We start from the raw sequence: 20,343 nt of genomic DNA, 5'->3' as shown, positions 1-20,343 counted from the left end.
TTTCCCTTTGTTCTCCTTTCCCTTATCATTTCTTACAAATTAATCCTGTAATAATATACAAGAAGAAATGATCTGACGCGCTTCTGACGAGTGTAAAACACAAATAAAACGCGCACGCTGTCAAAAGTTTGTCTGTCTTGATTTCTGTGATGCATTATCCATGTGAATTATTTACAAGTAGCGACATAATTTTGGGTGCGATTTGGTGAAAATAGGCACTTGTAAACTTTTGAAGACTACAAATTGTAATCGCCCCGCGGGCTCGTGCAATTTTGTTTTCTTATACCAAATTGCACTCGAAATCATGCTATTAGCTGTCCATTAACTGTCAGCGGAAAAATGCCCCATAACGACTGACGTTTGAATCAAGCGCTATTCAAATTACCCTTCTCAATTCGAGAGAGAGGAAGAACCGTTCTGACAAAAAACGTAAGATCAGTGACTTGATCAAATCTGAGATGAAAATAGAAAACATTTGAAAACAACTTTTTACCTTAATTTTTTTGCAATTATTTTTCTTGAAACAAGTCTATCTTAAATAGACCCGAGCCGATACAAAGCTTTTCATTAAAGAGTTAGGCAATGTATTTTCTTTAGAAAATAAATCAGGAAATCTACGCAGGACAGGTGAAATTTTGTAGGTTTACCCTTTCCTTTTACTGAGTTGGTGCCCCAATCAACATATTAATCCACCACAATTAAAGATCGTTCTCATGTGACGCCATGGCGGCTATGTTTGTTTTCGAATCAGTCTTATGAGAGTTGAACTCTCCTTTTTATGAAAGGGCATTTGTTTTGTTCCAGTAAATTTACATATCTGCATGATTGAAAACCGCCTTTAGGGATAGTTAGGAAGACTACGAGTTTCTCCGTCTCATCAATGAATATATCTCGACTGAGCAGACTTTAAGGGTTGATTCTCGACTTGTAGGAATTTATTTGAATAACTATTTTACTAAAGCTTTCACACTTAAACACTGAACAACGGACCTCACAAGGAACATTCTGAAAAACTTTGACACTTCCCTGCGTCTATTGGAAAAGCTGAGGGGAGCAGGAGTTTATTTCCTGGGACATGGGAATTAGAGACGAATGGGAGATCATCATTCCAGAGAGTTCCAAATCCCGTTATTTAATCATGATTCACTACTACCGACCTTCTGCGTTTTCAGGAGTACTTCGCACGAACTACGAAACAACATGGTCAAATTAAAAGGACTTCTTTCCGTCTGTAAACGGGTGAATATCACTCAGAATTGAATACTTTACAACTCGCTAACAAGGAAAACTTACGGAGTGTTCAATATAATGAAATGTCCAAATTTGTTTGATTTCAAAACTGAAAAGTTGGAGACGAGTAACACAGCATCTGCTAGTAGTTGTAGGCGATTAAAAAATAAACTAAAGCACTCTTTGCAGTGCAGTACGGCTGTTTTCATTTTATTCATTGTTGAAAGCTTTTCACAAATGATCTACATCAAATTCAGGTCCATGTCTACTGAGTTTCAAAGGTTGCATCATCCTCAGGCTGGTCACGTAGAAATTTTTCACAGTCCACGCGCCTGGCAATCGAACATATCTGTCTTTTGGCCAGACTTTTCTTACAGTTCTGTGAAATGAGATATGTCACATAAAAAACGCGAATACTCTCTATAACTTAAATAAGGGATAAGAAAGAACCACCTTTGAATCAGATGACGAAATTTTTAAAAGGCTGGTGTAACAAGCTGTTTGCTAATCTTACGATATCAATGATTCAATGGTTGTTGGTGCTTCCACAAAACCTGATTTTAAGGACAGAGAGAGAGAGGCATTTTTTCCCAAATAAGACTCGAACTTGATCATAAATATGAGATAGAACTGGTTTACTTAACTGGTAATTCCGATAAAGCAGAATAGGTACTTTACAAACGATAAAACAGAGAAACTTTACTGGTCTTGGATCGTTTTTAGCGCAAAACATTTTAATTCCAAAGCTGTTGTTAATGAGAAGAAGAGACAAAATAAGTATTCCAAAAAACATTCTCCTGTGCATCATGTCGACCTTCAGGACGTTGGCCAGGTTTGTTTGTTGAGCCAGGAGAACGAAGCAGGTTTTTATTACCACCAGATCAGAAAATATTTCAGGTGTTTCTTCTTTGTTCTACAACACCCGCTGTTTCCAAATTGCAAAGAGGACGGTCGGAGCCACCATACAGGCGTTTTTTCAACAATATATTGATTATTGCTAATGGTGAAGATTGACGACTGCGCAAGAATAACAGCATGACTCCCTTACGCTTGGAGCGAGTTATTGACTAATGAAAGGCTGTCTGCAGAGGAAGACGGGAATTAGTAGGCCGAAGCTCAAGAAAACTTTTGTTTAGTCTGGAGTCTATTCACAGTCAATTCAAACGTCCTCGTGTGACGATTTCGTTTAAAATGTCTGTGTCGGCTAATTTTTTAGAAAAACACATGACGCTACGCTGACAGGGTTTTGAGCGCCGTGAAGATTTACCTGTGACAGTAACTTTGAAATAAGATGCGAATAAATCACATGCGGAAAATAGACATAATGGAATGGTGACGATGGTGAAAAAGAACTTGAAATGTTGTAGGCTAACTTTTTTTGAATAGACAAACTATGAGGTGACACCTCAGCAACCGACTGTTTACCGTACGATCGTTTAACCATAGTTGAATTAAGTTAAGGGGGTTTTCATAGACTGGTGAAACCGTTGGAAACTCATATAATCCCATAAAAATGGCGCGTTTGGGTGGAAAGGAAGGAAGAGACAAATTGTCTATGAAGTCTTTTTTAAAGGCCGAATTCTTTAATTGCTTTGTTATGATGATTCGAGCGACTGGGCGAATAAAAAGACCTTAATTTGAATTGTAAGAGTTTTTAGATCATGCCTTTTTTTTTTTTTTTTAATTTTAATTAACTTAAATAACCTTCTTGGGTTTTCCTCGTTAATCTAACTGAATAAATAGAATATTTCGAATTTTGCCGGTAGAGTTCATTTCTTCGTTTGTTTGTTTGTTTGTTTGACTTTGATGCTACTCCTTTCCTAACTCTCTCTACCCGTTATGATGATCGTACCTTTCTAATCGATACAGATGAATTAATCAATTTCGTTTTTCCTGAAACTTTCTCGCAATTTTTTCTTTGAACAGTCACCATCTACGTCGCATAAAGAATAACAATGAAGCTTATACTTTGGGTGACAAGTTTTCAGCTGTTTAATTTGAAAACGCGTCTGTTAATGGCAAGTAAAATGTCTTTAAAAAATTGATGATCTACTTCGGAAATTAAGTATGAATTTCCTCGAGTGATATATTCCAAGTATGGATCATCATTTCAAACGAATAAAAAGTAAAACGCACCAAAAAAAAAAAAAAAAAAAAAAATGGGAAGTCCAAATCAGAAATAAGGAGTGGAGAGATATTTTAAGATAGGCCTTTTTCTTAGCAAGAGCGCTACGAACAAATACAAATGCAGGCTTTAATGAACTGAAAATTGACAAGCGCCAATTCATCCAATGTATGAATGGATTGAGTGATAGGTATAGTTATCATGAATTCATCATAATCCAGTAATTCGGCGTCTTTACTAAAAGGTAAACATGGTAAATAGTCTATGAGCCATAGGAGGTTCTCGGTACCACTCAGGGGCAGGAAATGTGAGTGTTATCTGATGAAAAGTGATAGGAAAGACTTTGTAAATTCACTCGATAGCAATCGTGAAAGAGTAGTTCACAATTTTCAGGGTACTCCTTTATTGGATAAAAATACTGCTTACAGGAGATCATCCGAGAACAATAACCTGTGCATAATGCTCTTAAACCAATGACACTAGAGCTCATGACGAGATGATAAAAAATTTCGATTTCATCTGCAACTTGCCAGCGTTTCAAATGAACTTTGACGGTGTTCCAAAGTATTTAGCATGAATGAAACAGCGCGAACTATACTGTATGCCTAGCGAAAGTCTTTTACATGCTTTCTCAACCTGCGTCTTTAGGCTTCGCACTTTTTTCTCTGATATATCCAATTATATATCCAAGAAAATCCTCAAAATTATCGTCTGTAGATTTTAAATATTCGATAGGTAAGCATTAATGAATAATATTAATAAATAATATGCATCATATCGACACATTCAATTGATATTTTGTCAAAGGGCGATTAAATTCTTGGCTTCCAACATAGTCATTTATTGTTTTGTCTTTTTTGGGGGTGGGGTGGGGGGTGGGGGAGAGTTATCCAGCGTCATCGTCAGTTACTGATGATTGTTTTCAGGATGGAGGCCTTCAGCCTCCAAAATGAGAAAAAAACAATCAATGAACTGACCTCGCGAAAGTCCAATAAAACTGTTATTAATGAGATGGAATATAATGAGATAAATTCTGGAAATCAATCAGATATAGCAGAAATGCTAAACTCATTTTTCACAGAAATTGGACCAAGCCTTAGTAGAGACGTGACAGAAGTTGATAAATCCTTGGAAGAATTTCTTCCTGAAACTGATAAAAATTTTGTTTTTGAAAAAAACAACACCAACACGGCATGTTTTTGCACTACTATCAAGGCTCTGCAAGTCAAAAACGACTGGAATGGATAATATTTCTGCGAAACTTGTAAGGGAATGTTCTGATGTAAGACTTAGTTTTGAAGCAAAAAACTTGTACTTTGTTTGATATGGTTGGACAGAAGCACAAACATAAATTTTGTAATCAGCGCATCGTCTTAGATCTTTCTAGCGGGAATTTACAAACTGTAATCAGTCTTCTAATTTATTTTGCGAATGTTATTAGGTGTTGTTCTGGCCATTGATGCAACGAGTTCTTGTTAAATTTTAAAGAAGGCTATTGTTGTCAAAAGAGCAAAGAATGCACTGATTGTCTTAAATCACCGGCTGTAATGGAAGATACGAGAGAGCCGATCGGTTGAGAAATCCTCCGGCTTGAAATGTACCATATTTATTTTCCCAGAAGCTGAGCGATTTTTGCACGAAAATACACTGAGAACTAATCAAACGTTAACAAGACTGGGGGTTCGGCTTACGGCCGAGTATTTCTTTAAAAAACAAAATTCCTACTAAAGAATACCGTAAATCTAATGTAAATTCCGCTAAGAGCCGCGAGATCATCAACCTACACAAATTACTATTCTTACGCAAAATCATAGCTACCCGATTACTTTTATTTGAATGGAGCCGTTGTGTTAAGTGATAACTTCAAGAATGAGTGATAATTCGTCGTCTTCTTTGCTGTCTGGTCAAGACCATCCTGTCGTCCGCTAGTTCGGGCAATTTCACCCGTGTGAATGTTATCATCTTCTGTGCCGTTGAGCACGTTCGAAATCCCGCATATGCATGTTATAGATCATTTCTCCATCATCTCCTCTGGAATTTCTTCTCAAGCCCGCTTCACTTTGAATCGCTGTTTACCTTTAGCCATAGAATTTATCCGTTAAGAATGAATAAAAGTGAGATTTATAGTAAACTGCTTTGACTTGTTTTGATAACATCCACAACTGGCCAATCAGAAACAGCAGTATGGTGGCCCATGCGTGCCACAGGAAAAAGCTGCAGAGCCACCGTGAATTAATTTATTTTTTCCAAAAATTTTTATTTTATTGATCAGTTATCTTTATTTTTAATATCATATTTATTTATTCATATTTTTTTATTTATATATTTTATTAATTTTTTATTTATTTATTAATTTTTTATTGTTAATTGTTTTCTATTTTTTTTAGTTTCTTTTTTATTTCTTTTCTTTTTATATTTTGTTTGGATAATTTTAATTTTTTTTTAATTAGTTATCTTTACATACACAGCTGTTCATCTGACAGAAATCAGCTGAGGCTTTGCTTCCCAACATTGCATTTTATCCTGACTACTCTGCCCAGAAAAGGGGAAAACTACTTCAGAAGTGTTTGATCTAATACAGGATACTTTGAATACAGCTCGTTTTGCTGACATTTTAAGCTCATTATTCGTCTCGGTTAACAACTCGCGTGGACCTTTTTACAATATTTCAACAAAAGTTTTGGTCTCGGCTTATAGACGGCACCATCCTCGGAGACCCATGGGCTGTGAGTCGATTTCAAGTTAAGGGCAGAAGAGCCCCTGGGGACATTGTCTTACAAGACTAGTTCCAAACGGTCGCAGTCGGTCTGGCATTTGATTGGTGCCAGAAAATCTTTGTGTTTTTCTGCCCAATCAGAGTGAAGTGGCCTTTGGAGTCCTTTCGTGTGTTTTAACACGCACATATACAACAAGCTCTGTTGCTCGCTAAGCTTGTTTGGGCCGTGCGACGAAGCTTTGCCCGAGTTGAAAAGTTTCAGTTTCAGCACTCAATGTAAGAGAAATCGATCAGATTGTCCGCCAAATCTTAGCGGAAATTATACTGAATACTTTCGCAGGTATCACAAGAGAACGTGTTTAAAAGTTTGCGAGGTTCGTATAAAACATAACGATTGCAAGCATTGATATGTCGCTTTAAACGTTAGATGAGATGTAAGTCTAAATCTCTCAAGATTTCAGTTTGTATAATTTGCTGTAACTGAAACTGTTCCAATCCCGTGAAGCTATTTCGTCGCTCGGTCCACGCATGTATGTCGAGCAACTGGCACTTACGCAACTTTAAAAAAAAAAAAAAAAGTCTTTTTATAGGATTTGATCAGCAGGGATTTGCTAAAGCAAAGGCATAGAAAAAACCAGGAAAGATTTATTACTCGACGTTTCGGGGTCATCGTGACTCCATTATCAAGAGACTAGTTTAAAAACATGCAAATAAGGAAAGGTACAAGAATAGCATAAATTAGACTGAACGGCTTAAACAAACACCTTGGCGCGGATGGAATCCGTTTGCACGTTCAGTGTTGGCTTACGCATGCGAATATACAACATTTCATTAACAAGGCAATCAAATTTGCCGTTACATTTCGTGATGACGTTGAATTGCTCGATCAAGCGTTCAGGCATTTCACTATTGTGCTGGAGGTGGTAGTGTTTGTAGATAGAAGATGATTTCCTTGTGTGCCCTTCTACGCGCTCGTGTAAGTGACCACGAGTATAGCCCACATACCCTGCATCACACAGGTTACATTTAAATTCATAAACGACACATTGTTGGTTAACAATAGGGGGCTTAATTTCGTGTTGCTTAAGCTGTTGATCGAGCTTAGGGCTAACGAACACTGGTTGGACAGTCACGCTTAACTTCGAGCTTAGACTGTTCAGTTGTTGTTTAACATGATTAGCTGACGACTGGTCCTTGAAGGGTAACACTAATCTCACAGTCTCCGATGGTACGTCTGGTGATGGACAGGGTTCTGCAGATGAAATCCTTCTCTCAACGAACCGCTTGATTGTAGTTTCAACCAGTGGCTTTGGGTATTTCAAGTTATGAAAAACCCCTCTAAGGCGGTCACATTCCTCGGAGAAGAAAGACCAGTTAGAAGATAATCGATAAGCGCGATCCACCATGGTGTTGACTAGGCTGCGCTTGTACTTAATGTCAACATGACTCTGGAAATGCAGAAGGAGACCCGTGTTGGTTCTTTTGATGTAGACCTTACTCTCAATCTTTGGTGCACGGTTAAGCACCGTGCACCGTTGGACCGTTGCTGGCTAACGTCTTCATGTGCTCGATTGAGGAAAACCTCGAACGACACGGTCAACTTCCGCGCTATTACCGGAGGTACGTCGATGACACCCTGACCGTAATGCCTGATAGGGTGACCGCTGGCCAGTTTCTAGACACCCTTAACTCTACCCATCCCTCCCTCCAGTTTACCATGGAAGTCGAACGGGAAGGAACCCTTCCCTTTCTAGGAATTGAACTGCTTAACCGTGCACCAAAGATTGAGAGTAAGGTCTACATCAAAAGAACCAACACGGGTCTCCTTCTGCATTTCCAGAGTCATGTTGACATTAAGTACAAGCGCAGCCTAGTCAACACCATGGTGGATCGCGCTTATCGATTATCTTCTAACTGGTCTTTCTTCTCCGAGGAATGTGACCGCCTTAGAGGGGTTTTTCATAACTTGAAATACCCAAAGCCACTGGTTGAAACTACAATCAAGCGGTTCGTTGAGAGAAGGATTTCATCTGCAGAACCCTGTCCATCACCAGACGTACCATCGGAGACTGTGAGATTAGTGTTACCCTTCAAGGACCAGTCGTCAGCTAATCATGTTAAACAACAACTGAACAGTCTAAGCTCGAAGTTAAGCGTGACTGTCCAACCAGTGTTCGTTAGCCCTAAGCTCGATCAACAGCTTAAGCAACACGAAATTAAGCCCCCTATTGTTAACCAACAATGTGTCGTTTATGAATTTAAATGTAACCTGTGTGATGCAGGGTATGTGGGCTATACTCGTGGTCACTTACACGAGCGCGTAGAAGGGCACACAAGGAAATCATCTTCTATCTACAAACACTACCACCTCCAGCACAATAGTGAAATGCCTGAACGCTTGATCGAGCAATTCAACGTCATCACGAAATGTAACGGCAAATTTGATTGCCTTGTTAATGAAATGTTGTATATTCGCATGCGTAAGCCAACACTGAACGTGCAAACGGATTCCATCCGCGCCAAGGTGTTTGTTTAAGCCGTTCAGTCTAATTTATGCTATTCTTGTACCTTTCCTTATTTGCATGTTTTTAAACTAGTCTCTTGATAATGGAGTCACGATGACCCCGAAACGTCGAGTAATAAATCTTTCCTGGTTTTTTTTATAGGATTACACAATTACTGGTGAACCAGTAGTTTCCACTGTGGTCCTTGCAAACAAATGAAACAAAGGGTCTAAATTAAACATAACATCATTAAGAACCCCAACTGGCTGGAGGCAAACCAGTTGGCTATTTACAAGCGTGGCCAAGGATCTGAACTCGGAACTACCGTGAAACAAATCCAGCGGCGGATTACGAGTCCGACACTCTAACCACTCGGCCACACTGCCTCCTTTTTACTTTTTGTGCACGCCCGTCCAAAATATAATGTAATCTTCGCTTAAAAAAAAAAAAAAAAAAGCTAAACGTGGAAACTTTCGTTTATTAGATGTGGGTAGATAACCCTGTACTAAGCTGACATTTACAATAAAGCAAGCCCGCCCTTCCCATCCAATAATTCTTGATCTTTGGTTTTGTTTTCCCCAATGAAAGCAGCATCGATTCCCAATGATCAAAAGATATTTAACTTGGTCTTCAACAATCGACAAAAGAGGTGAAACGACAATGACCAAGTGACTAGAAGAGAATCCGTGGCCTTTCGAGCTCAAGAATTTGAACACTCTACACAGCAGTTGAAAGATTAAACTTTTCCCAAACCCCTTCGGTAACTGTCCGAAAACATATCTCCTTTCCACGATGTTCTCGATGATTAGTTTATGTTTAGATTTTAATTAGCTAACCGGAAACTTAGCTAAGCTTTCTTTAAGGGCTTTCTGGAGGTCGTCCACGTACTTAACGTTCTCTGCAACCAAGACTTTACTACAAAACAACGATTAGAATTTGGCGCGCACAGAAAGCTAAGTAAGCGTAAGCGCAAGTTGCTTGATATACCTGCGTGGCCCGTGCGACGAAATAACTCCACGGGATTGGAAAAGTTTTAGTCACAACAAATTGTACAAAAAATCTTGAAAGATTTAGGCTTACATCTCATCTAACGTTTAAAGCGACATATCAATGCCTGCAACCATTATGTTTTACACGAACCTCGCAAACTTTTAAACACGTTCTCTTGTGATACCTGCGAAAGTATTCAGTATAATTTCTGCTAAGACTTGGAGGACAATCTGATCGATTTCTCTTACATTGTATGCTGAAACTGAAACTTTTCAACTCGGGCAAAGCTTCGTCGCACGGCCCAAATAAGCATAGCGAGCAACAGAGCTTGTTGTATATATGTGCGTGTTAAAACACACGAAAGGACTCCAAAGGCCACTTCACTCTGATTGGGCGGAAAAACACAAAGATTTTCTGGCCCCAATCAAATGCAAGACCGACTGCGACCGTTTGGAACTAGTCTTGTAAGACAATGTCCCCAGGGGCTCTTCTGCCCTTAACTTGAAATCGACTCACAGCCCCTCAGTCTCCGAGGATGAAACTGCATTGGCTTAGAAGCAAATGAGTTCAGTATTGAACATATGCGTGAATTTGAAGTCGGTGTCCACTTGTGGCTTATTTTTCATAAAAATCCAACAGCTTCTGAAAGCTAAAAGTTTAGTACCTCGGCTTGTAGCCAGGATCGGCTTATAAATAAATAATTACGGTATTTAATATATGCGTGAATTCACAGTCGGTGTCCAGTGATATAGCGCACTACGCTCATAAACTGAATCCACCTCTTTCGCCTTTTCATAGCCTCTGGTCTTTGATCGCCCTCGAAAGGAATCTCGTGGAGCGAAATATTCTTTTTCGAGTCAGGGGTATTCGAACAACCCAAAACTACACATCTAAATGACACTTTTTTTTTGTTAAGAGATCGTAAACAATAGATTCCTCACTCACTTTGCTTCTCTGATTTAATTATCTTGGTCTCACTACCCTGACTTTACGAATATTTGCGTACCAGGACTCTTTCACGCGGCCAAATAGCTACGGGGAGCCTAAGTTCGATACAATTTCGGACTTTTATCGCCTCGTAATATAACATGAAGACGCATCAGAATTACTAACAAATCTTACCAGACACCCTCTACATGCTTCTATTTTTAGAATTTCATGCAAAAAAATAGGTGTCATACACACTTTAAAAAATAATAATACTAAAATTAAAAGAAATGATAAAAAAAAAAAAAAAATTACAAAAAAGAAAATTAATAACTATAAAAAAAAATCCCGTTACGCAGTTTCTCGTTACGCCGTTACGTCGTTACTCGTTACGCCATATATTACTATTACTATATTGTTCTTACCAGGGCAGGTAAAGGTAACAACATTTCTCACGCTTTCTTATTGATTCTGTAGACGTTACGTAGTGTATAAAAATAAGATAACTCGAAAAGGTACCGAACGATGGTTTTTGAAGGCCTTGTACATATAGTTTTGCTTCAGTTTCTTTTTCCGAGTTATATTTTCCGCATTAATTAATAAAAGTGTGAGAAAATTAGGTTGTTGACTGTAGTGACGACAGCGGATAGAGACTTGCTTTTAGTTATCACAAGCATTTTCATCCGTAAGTCCCCCAAAAAGCGTTGAAGTTTAATTCAACGTTCCCAAAGAAATAATTGGTAGCTCTTGCAATTGTGGCTCATGCAGGACTTGTGGGTCTGCCTGTCACTCAATTCTTACTGAACAATTCGAGACAGCGGAGGGCAGTTTACGTCAGCGAATACACAATCAATATTTGGCGCTGACGCACGGTAGGTACAAATTTATAAACAATCCTCAAATCAAAGTGCTAATGTGACAAACATATTTATTTTACGGTTTGTATCCGTGCCTGGCCGCTTCGAACTGGACGATGTTGCAGTTTGGCTTGTTTTGTTTCGAAAATAACTGCTGTGGGTTATAATTTTAAATCTCAGTTAACTTGAGCGACAGAAACGACGAATGTTGATCAAAATTAACTTTTTATTCACATTGATAACGATATTTCGCTCCCAAAGCGGTTTGTTATCTTTTCCACAAGCGCATTGTTGATTTTTCACCTCCAATTGCATGACAAGGAGTGGCTCGTTTTGACCTCTGAGTCACTTTTGTTTGGGGTCCTAAAATCTCGTAGTTAACGTTTGAGTAGCCCAAAAATTTTATTAAAGTTATTTGAAGAAGAAAATTTGTTCTTTCGCTGGATTAACTTGATATAACTCCTTGCCAAGGGTGCGATCTTACCCTCTCAATTTTGCCATTTTTTGTCCGCCAAAATGAGTGAAATATTGGAAAAAAAAAACAAAAATTCCCCAAAAATTTAGATTGCAACGGAATCGAATAAAGAACACTTCAGACTGTTTGTAAGTAAGTGATCTTTTCATTAGGAAAATATTTGGTCACATTTACTGTTTTTTTTATTTTCAAGAGACGTTCAAATAATGGTTGTCTAAACCTCGTGAAGCTGACGTGAGAGCCACAAAACCGATTTTTCCGCCGTTCGCGAAAAATAAAAATGCAATTGAACTCAAAGTATTTTTTCTAGAAATAGTTCATCAAGTCCTATATTCTGGTAAAGTTTGGGGATTTTCGATTTTCTCATATTGCACACCTCCGGGCGATATTTACGGAAGGCCCCTCTTAAAACCTGATATCATGCGGGGGAAAATGATCTCATCAATGTCATCGTGGGCGGCTCACATGAAATGCGAAACAAGCATTCGATGACTTGACTCCAGCGCAACGTTATTTATTTCCTCGAGAAAGGTAACAAGGACATGGAAGCAAAAATGGCAAAAAGGTTCTGTGTAAAACGACCATCTACGCATACATTTTTGTTTAATGTCAATGTAAACATTTGAGTTGAAATTTATCTCAGCTTTATCAATGGAGTTTAATCTGAAGACATGCATAAAAACGGCTTCCTTAAATTAATAGTTTTCATTTCTACAGGTGCCAATAAACCTTGTGTAAACGTCCTCGCCATCAGGATAAAAATTTTAAACTCCCACATGAACCTAAAAACATTGTTTTTTGTTTTCATAAACCCTTTCAAGTAATGGAAACAGAAGGCACTTATCCCATATATGCAACACAACTAAACTCATACTATATACTCTAATGACTTGTTTTCTATTTCCAGTTTCTTTATTCCCGAAGGAGCATCTGTGAGGAAGCTCGTGCTCTGAATTGCCTGAGAGACGACTCATAGTAAGAACAGCTGAAAACACGAAGTGACTTATGCACTGGGAAAAAATCGAGCAACTTGGTCTAAATTTTCATTGAAGTAAATGAATGCTTAATGAGAAGGTTATTCTGACGTTTTCAGTTATCCTTGGCTGTGCTACCTGTCGGTTTTCACAGCGAATTTAAAAGGGTTCATGAAACAGCACACCCACGAAAGCTTTACGTACTTTAAACAGTGCACCCACGCTAGCTTATTTACCTTCAAACCTGTTTGATTCCATCAAAAACAGCCAGAACTGGCATAGTTTGCCGCAACGTCCCAATTCCATTAACCATCAATTGAGGCTTTGTCTCAAAGCCACGAAACAACCGCGCTTTTTGTCACAATTTTTAGGTGACTTTTCAGCTGTCTTCAAAGGTGTTCTTCCAAGATATCTGCATCTGATAAAGTTTTCCCCAGAATTAAAAACTAAATATTTCAAGAAAACTCACTCGGGGAAAAGGAAACGCCATACTGTTTATTATCCTCCCAATGGTAACTGGGTATGAAAATGTAGATTTATCTTATTAGGCGTTTTGGTGTGTGGTATCGCTGAGTATTTTTTAAAGGCTCTGCCGTGATTTTATGAGCCCGTCGGGCGACTCAAAATACAAATAACGAGTAACTGTTTTATTTTATGTGCATTTCTCACTGAAAGGTGGGGATAGCGAAGCAGATAGAGAGGAGTAGCAAGCGCAGCCAAGCGGTTAAATAGATACAAAAAAATAAACATTACAAAATAACCAAGTGTCCAAATATCACGTGATACTTGTTAACGTTCTTGATTGGGGCGTTATCTGTCCTCCACTTTGTGAATTAGATAATGAAGTTGCTTTATTGGATTCAACGCCTCTGCTACAGTCAAAGCACCAAACATGTGGTTGGTGGTTGTGGCCTAAAAGGTGAGGAGTTCAGGGAAGTCAAAAGTCGATTGGGGCTGGTCTTAAACATCTGAGTTACTAGTAACGTTGTAGACACAGTAATTCTCATGGTATTTTTGTTGTTTCTATTCTCATTCGTTTGTAGAATCCACTCTTGCAGTCACTATGAAACCTCAATAGAAGATATTATTAATAGGTCGTATTAGTAAAACGAACTCTTACACCTGTTTGTTCAAATTGGCGATAGAGTAGTGTTCATAACAACTTGACCCGTACTGAAGGTGTGCACATGGACTGAAATACATCGAAATGAAAATTGTTAAAATTGTTATATGAATATCATCTTCCAGTTCCTCGGGAGTTTGTCATGATGACTTAGTTCCATGCTTAAAACCTTCCTCCAGCTGTTTTTTCCCAAAGAAGAACCTCTTTGGTCAATTTATGCGACATACCCGGCCAGCTTTTAACCTCCTTTACACCTGATGAACCTTTCTCGCGACAAAAGCATGGTTTCAATTTCTCTTCAGGTGCCTCAAATCGGGTTAACAACGGATATTCATTTTTTATCGCCGGGGAGGAGAGTCGGAGAATTCTATGGGCGGGGGATTACGTGGCTTTCATGGGCTACGAAAGGGGGATCAATCGTCGCTTGTAGAGTATTAGAAAATTGGGTTTTCCTAGAACAATCAGTTTCCCCTAAATACGCTCTGTGATAAGTTTCTATTCGCTGCCTTTCCTCTCCTCTCTTTCCTCCTTTAAGAATCTGGGGGCTTCGGTTTTCTGATAGGGCTAATTATTGGAAGAAGTTATTTTTTTGTCTTGTTCGCGTTTTAGCGCGGAATGTCCTAGTCGGCAAAAGCCACGCGAGATCATAACTTTATTAAAGAGGAGATGTACGTGACAATTTATACTTTTTTCTTTTTGTGAATGGGTACAGCGGGAAGGACAATAACTATGGAAGCGCTGTCAGGAGACCAATTCTTGCTAACTGCGATATTAGTAAACATCACTTTTGAATTCTTTAGCACGCGCCAACCAAGGTTCATAGGGGGAAGTGTCGGAAAACGGTATTGGTGGTTAATTGCTTTTTGACAACTTCGATCTTTAACGAAATTGTTTGCGTAAGTAGTGATCATAAATATATTAAATTACAGTTCCTTGACAAAAAGCACTAGGCAGGTGAAATCGTCTTTAACAGGTGATATACAGCAGTTTACAGAGGAAGCTTGCTTCATCCAACTTACCAGAAAAGCGCTATGCGAGAAGAAAGTTATAAAACGCTGGTTTGCTCTCTTCGAAAGGGAAAAAAGCTGGCAAATCAGTGCAGGAAAAAGTCACTGTTTCAAAGACTCTTCTTTCCACAATTAGAATGCAAACGAGCTGATCGCTAAATTTGATTAAGTACATTGACGTATATGGATAATCAGTTGCAGTTTCATGCATTTAGAAAATATGCGAAACACTGCAGTAAGTAAGTGAGACCATTATTTAAGTGTCAATGTGTTTAGCCTAAGAAGACTAAAAGGGGACACTAAAATTAAAATACACTTATAAAAATTATATATATACACGAAAACGATTAAAATTTAAAGTTTAGAAAGCTAAATATTCCTAGTGACTACAAAGATTACAGCAATTTCTGTTATTTATTGCAATCTCGTCTAGGTTCAGTTTTCTTATTTTGTTTATAAAAACACATAAACTTGGCGAATCCCTTTGATTTTTAGTGAGTTTTACCACAAAAACGGCCCGAGATATCTGACAGAGTGCTTGGCATAGCAAATAGTTTCAAAACGTGGTAATACAAAGTCACTATTCCGTAGCGAATGTGTAGAGCTTTTGCGAACAAATAATTCAGAAACGCAGTCGGGTACAAGACCATGTTTGACTTCGTACATAAGTACTGTGATATCCTGAAGCAGTCTATTATATAAAGAGGCTATATCAGCACGCCTTAGGAGTTCTTCATACGTAGCAGAGTGGGATTTATAAATAACCCTTAGGACTCGTTCTCGTAATCGTGTTAACTTTCTTTTGTCCGACGATTTGCAAAAATGTCACGTTCAGTTAGATGGCAGTAAGTTAGATATAGCAGTATAAAAGATTTATACAATAGTAGCTTGGTTTTGCAGAGTATTAAGTTCCGAAAACGTGAGAGTACTCCAACTTTCTGGCTTGCCTTGGTACATAATTTGCTAATATGTTCAGTGAAGTTGACATTTTCATCTGTCTGAACTCCTGGTGGTTTGATTGGCTCTGTGTTCGCATTAGCTAGATCGTTTATACTCAGCGTTTTCAATGTCGCTCTTATCTTTATCGAGTTTTCGTGGATTGATGTTTAAAGACTGAAACTTGTCTGGATTGGCCAGTAGAAAATTGTTGGAATACCATGACAGTGCTTTCTGGCCCTGCGTTTTGACTCTGCCGGTGTCTGGGGCTTCTTTTAGTTTTAGATTGATTTAAGTCAGTTGTAAGAAGAGGGTTAACTTGAATTCAAGACGAAAACTGTTTCGTAAAAGTCCAATCTGCATGATATAGGGAAGTGTCAGAGACTAAAACAACTACGAGCGGCTGGAAGTTTTAAATCATTATAAATTGCCGAGGGTTAAACTCATTTAATAAGTCAGAAAATTGTTGTGAACGGAAATTTACTGAAGACAAGCACACAGGTGTTTCAATTAGAACTAATGGTTTTTTTTTATTAACACTTCCATTTGGCTAATTTCTCGTATTTGCTTAAAACCTAATATCATGCGAGGAAAAATGATCCCATCGATGTCATTTTGGGCAGCTCACGAGAAATGCGAGACAAACATTCAATGAGTCGCATATGTATAAATGAGGCTCACACCTCTTTGTCTCCTAACCAAACTGACCCCAGCGCAACGTTATTTATTTCTACGAGAAAGGTAACAAGCTAAGGAGATGGAAGCAAAAATGGCACTCAACATCCTTTTCCTGCTCTCAATTCTTCTCATCCAGGGATCCTACGTTGAAGGACTCGCACATGCGTGCACTGATAATGACACAAGGCCCGTAAGTAACATTATTTGTTTTGGTAACAGCTAATGTAATTCTTCCCAAATGAGACCAGCGTGAGTAGAAAGCGAGAACCAGAAAAGGAAACAAACAAAAAAAAATTATCTCCGACCATTATCTGTATACCAAATTCGCCTTTTCTTGAGTATGGAAATGCATTTCCAATTCGTAGGACCACACGTTATCAATTACGTCAGCAATTTTCTTTCTTCCTTTGTAGGTGTGCAAAGCGGTCAAAGCAAAAATCATGAAAAAGCATGCGCGGCGAATCTGTTCCGCCGCTCGAAGCCTGAGTTGTGATCAAATCCTACAGCACGACTACCCCGACTTCGAGAGCCAGAAATAAGGGATTTACTAAGCTGAGAAGATGTTTTAAACTTTAAAATCGTAAAACGTTCTTTAGATCTCTCAAAATCTACCAGTAAAGCAAGTCCACAAAAAGAAAAGGATTGTCAGTTATTTTTGTTTTTAATTTTCGTCTTTGTTCTACTTTAACTTATTATTTCGTACAACTCAATGCTATAATGTCCAGTAACTGCCCGCGGATAAATGTCTCATAACGAACGAGAACCGGCGTTTCCATCGAACCCTTCTCAATTTACCCTTCTAATTTGGAGGGACAAGAAAAAATTGTTAGGCAAAAGAAAAAGATCAGAAACTTTAAGTACGAAATCAAACTTTGATTAAAAAGAAAAAAATAAAAGGAAAGAGAAGAAACAGTACTTAGAAATATCTTTTTGCATTTGATTTTGGCAAAGGACGACAGGTCGATCTTAAAAAGACTGATAGTTTCGAAAAAAACTGTTTGGGCTGCGTCGGTGGGGGTAACGAAATAATTTGGATATATCAACAAAGTTGAAATGGTAAATTGGCCACCGTAACGATTACAAAAGCTGACGTTTTAAGCGTTAGTCCTTCGTCGGAGCGAATAGAGGAATTGTGGGTTGTGTGTGCTTTTAAAGGCAGGAAAATAGAGCTACGTTATTGGTGGGAACATGGCAACGAGAAAAACAAGAATAAATTAGTGGAATGAAAAGCGTTCGAAAAAAAAGACACAAGCCCTTGTAAATTTATTCAGGCTGAAGCAAGTCTATGTATTATCTTAATGAGCTAAATCAGAAAATCCACGCAGTAAAGGAGAAATTGCATAGATTCAACTCTCTCCTGTTGCTGCCGCCCTGGGTAAAATTTTAATCCGCCTAAAGCAACGATCATTTTCCCATGACGTCACGATGGCCTCGTTGGTTACCATTGACCAATTCAGATTTTAACTATTTTCTTATGCCGAACAGTTTCTTTGCTCGAATAAATTTACGTAGGTGCATACAGGAGCCCATTACGGGTTCCTGATACATACCAACTGATTGAAATCGCCCTTACGGAAATACTAAGATTTTACTCCGTCTCATCATTAATGATCCCTTGACTATGGTAGAATTCACGTGCAGTTTCTCGACAGGGTAAGCGATTGGTCCAGCGCATAATGGATTCCACCACTCTCCCCTCCCCTACTATAACGTTTAAATGCTCCATTACCTTTGTTCAATCTTATTGTAAAACAGCCTTCTCAAGTTAAATTTTTTTACTAAGAGACTGACCATTGGCAACTAAAAATGGTCGTTTGATCAGTAAGACCATTATACAAATCAGATATAACCTTATCCTAGTTCAAACCCTTCCCCGAAGTCACCTTAGCCAAAATGTAAGCGACCTGAACTCCACATTCATTTGAGTTCATCATCGATCACGGCAGTAATAAATACTCTTTCTTGCAGATAGAAAATATGCAAAATGACTGTTTCCGTCACTTAATTTTTCGATTGACTCATTTGAATTTCAAAATGTGTAAGTAAGTAAACAAATACCCTGCATGGTCAAGGGGAGTGTCACTGATTAACAAATAAGAGGGGTTAAAGGGATGGAATCGTTATACCTTTAGGTGAGAGGAAATGTGTTTGATATTTAAGAGACAACACAGGTGTTTTACAGCGTCATTTTCCAAACCAGGTCAAGCAGGAAGTTTCCAGGTCCCGCTGTATTGTTCTCTACAGCTATGGAAGAAGAAAAAGCTTAAAGAGAAATGAGAGATGAATCGATTGACCACACCTCTTCATTCCCGCGTTCGTCATGGCGTAGGCGAAACTCGTATGGTGCGTCAGAAAATTTATGAAAACTGATATTTACGGAAGACAAGCACGCAGGTGTCTCGATTTGAACTAATGGTTTCTTTGGCTCCTTTACTTAAAACCTGATATGATTCGAGGGAAAACGATCTCACCAATATCGTCTTACATATCACAACAAACTGAAAAAAGAAAAAACATTCAAAGAACCTCTTCTAATTAATTAGGCTCATTGCACTTTCTATCCTCATCAAACTGACTCCAGCGCTAAGCAAACTGTTTCTATAAGAAAAGCAACAAGGAGATGGAAGCAAAAATCGCGTGCTGAGTATCCTGTTGCTGTTCTCATTTCTTTTAATCCAAAGATCCTACGTTGAAGAAATTAATTAGTAAATTAAATACAGAAGAAACTGGTATTTTTGTCTGTTTGGTCTCCTTTCACTTATCATTTCTTACAAATTAATCCTGTAATAATATATACAGGAAAAAATGACGCGCTTCTGATTGGCTGAAAACGAGTGTAGATCACAAATAGCATGGGCACGCTGTCAAAATTTTGCCTGTCTTGACTTTCTGTGATACTTTATCCATGTGAATTATTTACAATTAACGACATGATTTTGCGCGCAATTGATAAAAACAAGCACATGTTAATTTTTGAAGGCTACAAATTGTAATCGGCCCACGGGTTCGGGCAATTTTGTGTTCTAATACCAAATTGCACTCGAAATCATGCTATTACCTATCCAATAACTGTCAGCGGAAAAATGCCCTGAAACGAATGATGAACGGACGTTTGAATCAAGCTCCATTTAATTTACCCTTCTCAATTAGAGAGAGAAGAAGAATCCTTCTTTAAAAAAAACCTAAGATCAGTGACTTGATCAAATCTTAAATCAAATTTAAACAACTTGAAAACAATTTTTATACCTTTATTTTTTTGGAATTATTTTTCTTGAAACAAGTCTATCTTAAATAGACCCAAGCCGATACAAAACTATTCATGAAAGAGTTAGGTAATGTATTTCCTTTACAAAATAAATTAGGAAATCTTCACAGGATAGGTAAAATTGTATAGGTTCACCCTTCCCTTATAATTGGTGCCCCAATCAACATATTAGGGAGGTTATGATACAGACGTTTTCGGGACGACGGCGACATGGAGACCGATTTAAATCGGGGCAAGATTGACTGCGCATGCGGCCCCGCCGTCGCCCTCACGTCGGCGACGTGAGATCAGTGAGTTTGCCATCGGGGTGAAAACGTGAGTTGATCTTGTTTGTTTTTTTTTAATATACTGCCAATTTTTTCACTTGTATTAAAGTGATTGCATTATCACATTTCGCACAAGTCATCACACGATGTCTCGGCCAACTCTAGAGACCTTTCGTTTTCTCTTTTGTTTAAAATGACCAAAGCAACAGTGAAGTCCAAATCGTCGGAGGTAATTTTTGGGCACGTACGCGTACTGTACTTGAATTCTTA

General features: G+C 38.3%; 1 long non-coding RNA gene across 1 annotated transcript; it reads left to right on the top strand.

The window, feature by feature from the left end:
* Positions 1-15,718: 15,718 nt before the first annotated feature.
* Positions 15,719-17,457, top strand: LOC148728910 (uncharacterized). The gene is made up of 2 exons (XR_015988807.1): positions 15,719-16,732; positions 16,956-17,457. It is a non-coding gene; the product is annotated as an uncharacterized LOC148728910 (long non-coding RNA).
* Positions 17,458-20,343: the final 2,886 nt, after the last annotated feature.

This window comes from Stylophora pistillata, chromosome 6 (genome assembly GCF_964205215.1).
Source record: "Stylophora pistillata chromosome 6, jaStyPist1.2, whole genome shotgun sequence".
In the NCBI taxonomy this organism is placed as follows: Eukaryota; Metazoa; Cnidaria; class Anthozoa; order Scleractinia; family Pocilloporidae; genus Stylophora; species Stylophora pistillata.
Note: the sequence above shows the minus strand (reverse complement) of the source record. Positions and strands in the feature narration are given on the sequence as shown.